A 7,251-nucleotide genomic window follows, 5' to 3' on the forward strand; every position below is an offset into this window, starting at 1 on the left:
ATGCAGCCCAGCTTCTGGATTATGAATGCAGAAAAGGGGTTTTTCTTGTATCAGGAATCGTTCCATGTAAGATTCACGTTCTCTGAAATGCCATCTCCTTTCCAAACCCAAGCCCGGCATTATAACCTGAGAAATCATTATTACCCAGTCCCTCAATCCTATTCCAATAAACGGAGGACCACACACCAGCAGCTTTCAGCAGTTTTCCTTGGCCAAATATTGTTCTATCCTGTGTTAGTTTTGACAGGATTAGTCGTGGAGTCCTACTAGAAAAGTCCCAGGATCCCTGTTGGCTGGACAGCCTGTTAAAATATTGTTTTGCTTTCTTGCAGTTTGCAAGCCTGTGGCCCCGAGAGACATTTTTAGGTATGTTGCTTCTTGGCCAGCCTGTTTCAGACCGCGACGGCCCAGCCGCGGCCGGCGCCTTGACCAAGAGGCTCTTGAGTGTGTGAAGAAGCACCTTTACAGAGGTCGACCAGAGACCACCTCACCATGCGGACAGACCTAGGCACAGCTCAGGCGGGAGCTGGTGCTGTGGGCTTGGCCTGGGGGTGTTTGTGCACATGGGGAACAGCGGGCAACCCAGGAGGTAGCAAAGGAAGGCCGTAGGAAGCCAGCCCCTGAGAGCCTTGGGGAGGGTAGTCCAGCGCATTTAACGCGGTGCCCTGAAATGCGGACCACATGGTCACTCCGGTTGCTCCAAGCCAGGCTCCAAACACAGGAGCTGACTCCTCCATCCGCCAGTAGCTCTCGTCTTTGTTTACTTTGGTCTTTACCCCGTTATGGGAACCAGAAGGGGGAATTGGTAGGTGGCTGTGCGGCTTGCAGGATCTCTGACCATTTGGGGGGGATTGTTATTTGATTTGAACTCTATGGTATCCCGGTTGTGGGTGTACACATTTTATTGAATTTGATGGAAAAATATTGGCTTTAATCAACTAATATTAATGAATACCCACCTCACCGTCTGTTTTTATTGCAGCATGCTATGTGCTTACTTCTAACTTTTTAGGCTGGATTTAAAGATCACAAAGTAATGAGGCCAAAATTCTACAGTTTTTGTGTCATTTATTTTATTTTTCACTAAATAAAACTCTCCTAAGTCTTGTTATTTTATTTGTTTTCCCTTCCAGCCTCTATTATTCTGTAACATTCCTTCACATTGTCTTGAAATTCTCTTCAGACACTGCTCTGGTGGTGTTACCGCTCGGCTGTCGTAGGGAACCGGACGGCTTGGGCAGCGGATGGACGTGCGAATGGACGCTGAGGGTCTATGTGGTAAGACCCTCCATGAGGCTCATCCTTACTTATTTCTCGTTCCCACACTCTGCTCCAAGGAAGCCTGCTTACAGTGTCTCACACTAGGGTGTCTACGCCTGGTAGTCACACTGGAGAATATACTTTTACTGACTAGAATGTCCGGAATCTGCCAGTCTATGACTTTAAGATCTGTGATGGATTCACTAGGCTACAACATTTTCTCTGAGTCACCTGGTCTATGATGTTCGTTGATCCCATAACCCCCAGGACTGGGCATATCATTCACCCTAGTGAGTTTGCATTTCTTTATGTATGTCACTACATATTACCTTTTTATGTGCATTTTGCCTTCTTTTCCTTAGAAGGAAGACTACTACTTGGGGCAGGAATGCAGTCTTCTGTAACTCCCCACAGCTTCTAAGAGTGTTCTGCAGCTCAAAGTTCCCTGATAAACAGGGTGACTCAAGCATTTTAATGAACCAGAGTACAGATCAAGGCTGTGCAAGCAAAGGGTAAGAATACTCTAGAATAAGACTGGCATTCATTCCTCAGGTTTCTGTATGTTTATAGAGCAAGAAGGATCCTGGCAGTTTGGGTAGCTCTGTTCCAGTTACCTGACATCCAGCAGGTCCAGGCGCTGACATCTGTCACTCAGCCATGTCAGATGGGGTGACTGGACCAACGGAGACATATGGTGGAGGGGCCTGTTTTTGCCTTAATTTTTTTTTTTTAATTAATTAGTTTATTTATTTGACAGAGAGATACAAAGTGAGAGAAGGAACACAAGCAGGGGGAGCGGGAGAGGGAGAAGCAGGTTTCCCGCTGAGCAGGGAGCCCGATGTGGGGCTCGATCCCAGGACCCTGGGATCATGACCTGAGCTGAAGGCAGATGCTTAACAACTGAGCCACCCAGGCGCCCCTGCTTTAATTTGTTTTTAACTGGAATGTGTGTGTTTTGGGACCACACAGCAGTGGTGAGAAGCTTCCACCTGCTTGGGACAAAAATGATGAGCCGATGTTTCTAGGCCCATGTTTATTTAATGTACTGTGTAAACAGTGTTGACAAGGGAAAGGAAGAAGTGATAAAGATTAATACAAACACCCTCTAACTTAACCCTCCAGAGATTGCTCTCTAAATTTCTTGGTGTTGTGTTTTCATTTGCTTTCCTGAATTAAAATGGATTTGGAGCCTATGAACACCTGACGCTACATGAGCCTTCTGGGTAAGAGATGCAGGTTTGCATTTCTGAGTTCTGTGTCATTTTGGAATGTCTTACTCACAGTGTCAAAGATTTATGTTAAAATGTAGGAATTCCCATAAAGCCTCTTGTTAAAAATAAGCAAACAACAAAACTTCTCACCGAACATAAAACCACTTTCTATGCTGCTCCCCAGACTAAGGCCAAACTCTATTTTTTTACTCAGTTGTCCCATAGGGAGTTTGCTGTGGCTCATTCATTGAGTCTCTGCAGCTTGTGATTTCTCCTCAAAATGCCTTTCTACTGGGCTTTTCAAGACCCTCACAGGGCAGCCCTGATGATGAATGCTAGAGGTGCTCCCTCAGTCAGGGGAAACTGAGGTCCATGGTTTTCCTCCTGTAGGGCAGTAAGGGTCTAGGGGCTCAGCAGCAGGCCAGACCCCAACCCAGATCCCTCACAGACGCCTTTCCTGCGCCCTCTCTCGCGTACTGTGGGGTTAGGGCCAATCCCACCGCTTTACTCATGAGAGCATGGAGGGCCCAGGTGCTTAGCGGGAGAGCTGGAGGCAGGACGCCGGCCTCCCGCCTCTGGGCTGGTGGCTTTTGTTGTTGTCCTTCTGTGGGCTCTGGGCCTGCCCCTAATAGCGCCCTCACCCGGAGTGGAGGCAGCAGCGACAACCAGGCAGGGCTGGGGCCATGACTCCAGCCAGTTAATCTTTCATGAGAGGTCTGGACAGACTCTTCTGGCCTCCTGGGAGCTCCTGGGCAGCTCAGAGCCTTCAGTTACAGAACCAGCTTGAACACTTACAGAGTTGAATGCAGGGAGGCTGATCTGGGTACTGTTCTAACTTCTGTTTTGAGTTGTGTTCAAGGAATAAGCACAGAGAGGATTATCACATGGCGGGAGAGATGAGCAGACGGAAAAGCCAGTTTTAGCTCCAGAGCTCGATGTCTGGGGTTCACAGGAGGGGCATCACGTGGGTACCCTCCATTTATCTACTTATAGCTAGCCGGTCGGTCGTTCCTTTAGCAAACTGCCGAGCTGTAGTGATTACATCACACAGTGCAAAGGCCTTTGGCCGTTATTGCGCTCCGCCTGGCCGTCGGCCAGAGGCTCTGCGAGGGCCGCGTGGACACGTTCCAGAAACAACTAGAGGATGTAGCTGCTTGCTGGGTGCTTTCAGCTTTTGTTGTTTCTTTTCCCCTTCGTTTCTTACCTGTACCTACGAATCAGTCCTCTGTTTACTGTGAGTTGGAACCAAAATGACCTCAGATGTCGATGACTCATGCTGTTGGCCCCCACGAATGGTACCGAGTGACCCTTACGCAAGGCATTTCCACCATCTGAGGGAAGAGATGGTCTGAGTTACTCTTCAGTTAAAAACACTCCATGTGGTTTTGTTTGGCAATTCAAAAATAGGTGTGTCCTGTGGGCTCAGTTTTCTAGAATCCCAGGTAGGAAGAAAACCAGTTGTTTTCATTCAAGGGTTTATAAAAGATCCCCTGAGGGGTAACTAAGCTCTAACTGGACAAGAATGCTGACATGGCCCCCAGCACCCCCCACAAGCAGCCACACTCAAGGAGGGTCCCAGGCCTGGGTTCTGCACCCTGGGGGCCGACCTCTCATTGCTTATTTGCTCCCATTGTCTTACTTGTTTTAATCCAGTCACACTGCTGTGGTCTGAATGTTTGTGTCACTTTCAAATTCATATGTTGGAATCCTAACCCCCTAAAGGCAAAGGTATTTGGAGATGGGGCCTTTGGGACGTGCTTAAATCATGAGGGTGGGATTAGTGTTTTGTAAAAGAAACCCCATAGAGCTCCCTTGCCCTCCCACCATGTGAGGACAGTGAGAAGCTACTGTCCATGAGCCAGGTAGAGGGCCCTTATCCAACCACACTGGTGCCTTGATCTTGGATTTCCCAGCCTCCAGAATGACGAGGAATAAATTTCTGTTGTTTATAAGCTACCCAGTGTGGGGGACTTTGGTAGAGCAGCGCGAATGGACTAAGACACACACTTACAGGGGCCACACAAACAGACCTTTCCAAGGAAAGAAGGACCTTGCAGAAGAGGTGGTCTCAGCCTGCATCTGACTTCCTTCTGGGACTCAGGGCTGGACACCGCTAAAAGCTCCGTCATTGGCCCGGGCAGTGCGTGAGGCAGGCGGGCTCCCGCGCGTGTTGTTGTGGTCTCCCAGGCCTCACCCCCCACCCTCTCTGTAGGGCTGGGGTTCTGTATGTGTGCCCTCGTTTGTTCTTCCCTCTCAACACCCAGGTCAGGTAGACGATATTCTCAGCCCCAGTTTGCCAATGAAGGAAACTGAGGCTCAGGCAGGTTAAGTCACTTGATCAAGATTATGATTCTGCAAAACGGCCAATCTGAGACTTAGATCTTCTTGCTCCAAAGTGTGTTGCCTCCCACAGAGGCCCACCCCATCTGCTGTTTATTTTTTTAAGTGGTCAGGAACTTAGCGAAGCTGCTGGGGCAGTGGGGCTGTGGAAGACAGCCTGCTCTTTACCGAGGGCTCATGGGGCAAGAGGAGGGCGGCTGAGCCCACCCTGTTTGGAGAAACTAGCTCAGCAGAGAGCAGTCTCATGCCTGCAGTCAGTGGGGCCCGTAGGAGGTGGCCTCTGACCACCACAGAGGGACGCAGGACGAGGGAAAGAGGACAAGGGAAAAAGGGCATCTTAACCGAGAGATTTGTCAAGTGTTCCATGACTGGAGGCGGGGGGAAATCATAGATGATAAATACCTGATCCAAAACCCTCATGGGCTGCTTTTGAAGAGGCCCCTGACCCCTTACTTTGTGCAGACATAGAGGCTTAGATACTCGAACACACACACACACACACACACACACACACACGCACACCATTTTGTTTTGTTTTGCTATCAACAGGAATTTATTCTTCTATTAAATAAGGCTATATATAGCATGGTAAATTGTCTATCTACAGCTCACTAAGATGCTAATTTTTACATTGTTTTTCTTATACCAAAACTGGGAAGAGTCTGAAAATTTCTCGCAAAAGGAAAATCTTTTAAAGCTTTTAAAAACAATTTCAAGTTCATCCTGAACTTCATAATCCTTATCACAATTGGAGTGAATTAGTCGTGTAATTATTTGTTTGATGTCTGCATCTTCCATAGACTTCATAAAGCTTCAGAAAGACCGGAACCAAGCCTGTCACTCCTTCATTTAACGGATACTTAACGAGAGCCCATGTATGTCAGATACTTGCATCGTGGAGAGGCAAGGGTGAATGAAACACCAGGGATTCTGCAATGAACCTTCTCAATTAATTCGGAGTCCCCAGCACCTGGGAATCCCTGGCATACAGCAGTCACTTAATGAATACTCACTGGATAAGAGACAAACGTGCTTCTGGTGTATTCTTCCCACCCCACATCTTCCCTTAATAAGAGATTCGGGTCCTCACTCTGTCCTCCTGGGTGAGCCCCCACTAGCCAGCACCCCCTGCACTGCCCTCTGGACACACAGGTCTGTGCCCGTAGGCTGGGGTCAGGATCACCCTGCCTGCCCTCAGCACGGACAGAGGACAGACAGGGAGAAGGGACCCGGCTGTCCCAGCAAGGTGAGGGGAGGAGGGAAGAGTGGAGAGGGTTGACCCACTTTTCCTGTCTGTGAAGTTCCCAACTGGGCCCTAGGGCTTTGTGGGGAGGGGAGGGGCGGGCTGGGCGGGTATCCTGGCTTGCCGCCCTGACCCCTGCTCTGTGCTACATTATTCGCAGGACAGTGACGTGTACCAGTGGGGTGGCTGAGTCATCAACAAAGCTGCTGTGTGCTGGCTGAAGAAGGAGGGGCCAGAGAGATTCAGAGTCCCGTGGGCTCAGCCTGGGGGCTGCTGAGGCCAGTCTCTTCATTGCTCTGGAAGACAAAAGGCTACGGCACCCACTGGTCTCCTTCTCCCTCATCCTGGGGCTCTGGGCAAGTCCATCAACAACCCCCCCCCCCCCGCCCCCTGCCTTTGGAGAGGGAGTTGAGAGGACTCAAGCATTAATGAGGGAGAGACATGCGTGCCGGGCCTGGAGCTGTCTCTACCCAACAAACGTGGAATCTTGGGCAGTCCCTCCAATTCTCCAAACCCCAGTTTTCTCATCTGGAAATGGGTATAATTATATCTACCCGAAGGGTGTGTGGAAAGAGTAGCACTGTTATTCGTACAGCCTGGGTGCTTAATAAATGGTGGGCGACATTTCCCGGGGTTCCCAATTGGAATCTGATCCAATTTCGTGCTCATGATACCGGCATAACACAAATCACAATCTCTGTCCGTCTCTCCCAGCACAGACGGAGGACTATCCGCCCAGACTCTGCCTTTTTGAGGGGAAGGAGGCACAGCGTGTTTTATCTGGTCCTGCTGGTGTTGGGGTGAGAATCACGACCTGCCTTCAACCTGAGCACGAAACCTGTCCTCTGAGCACAGCCAGCCCCTCCGTGGCCTCTGTCTCTTCTCCACCTTCCTCACTCTTAACTGAATTCCCTGTGTTTCCTTCCCTGCCCTTGGAGAAGTCTCTGAATCTTTCCGCATGTTCCTCTTGGGTACTCCCCTTCTTCCTTCTTGGCTCAGGGGAAGGGGGGCCCCGTTTTCACCCACTGAAGCCCTCCTTTTCCCCCCTTCTCCTGCTCCCTGCCCACCAGCTCTCCTGCCTCCCTCCTGTTTCTTCCAAACTGTCCTTTCCTTCAGCAGCTCTGTGCTCCTGGGGGCCTGGTCCTGCAGCGCCCTGGGCTTCTTTTTTTTTTTTTTTTTTTAAAGATTTTATTTATT

At 49.7% G+C, this 7,251-nt stretch overlaps 1 long non-coding RNA gene across 2 annotated transcripts; it reads left to right on the top strand.

Moving 5' to 3' along the window:
- The first annotated feature begins 1,178 nt into the window (after positions 1 to 1,178).
- On the top strand, positions 1,179 to 7,251 carry LOC118552726 (uncharacterized). 2 transcript variants are annotated; one of them, XR_013449457.1, is made up of 4 exons: positions 1,179 to 1,278; positions 1,623 to 1,772; positions 5,612 to 5,720; positions 6,215 to 7,251. It is a non-coding gene; the product is annotated as an uncharacterized LOC118552726 (long non-coding RNA). The 2 variants fall into 2 exon arrangements; XR_013449456.1 differs by lacking the exon at positions 6,215 to 7,251 and having other exon boundaries at positions 5,612 to 5,908.

The sequence above is a fragment of the Halichoerus grypus genome, chromosome 7, assembly GCF_964656455.1.
Source record: "Halichoerus grypus chromosome 7, mHalGry1.hap1.1, whole genome shotgun sequence".
NCBI lineage: Eukaryota > Metazoa > Chordata > Mammalia > Carnivora > Phocidae > Halichoerus > Halichoerus grypus.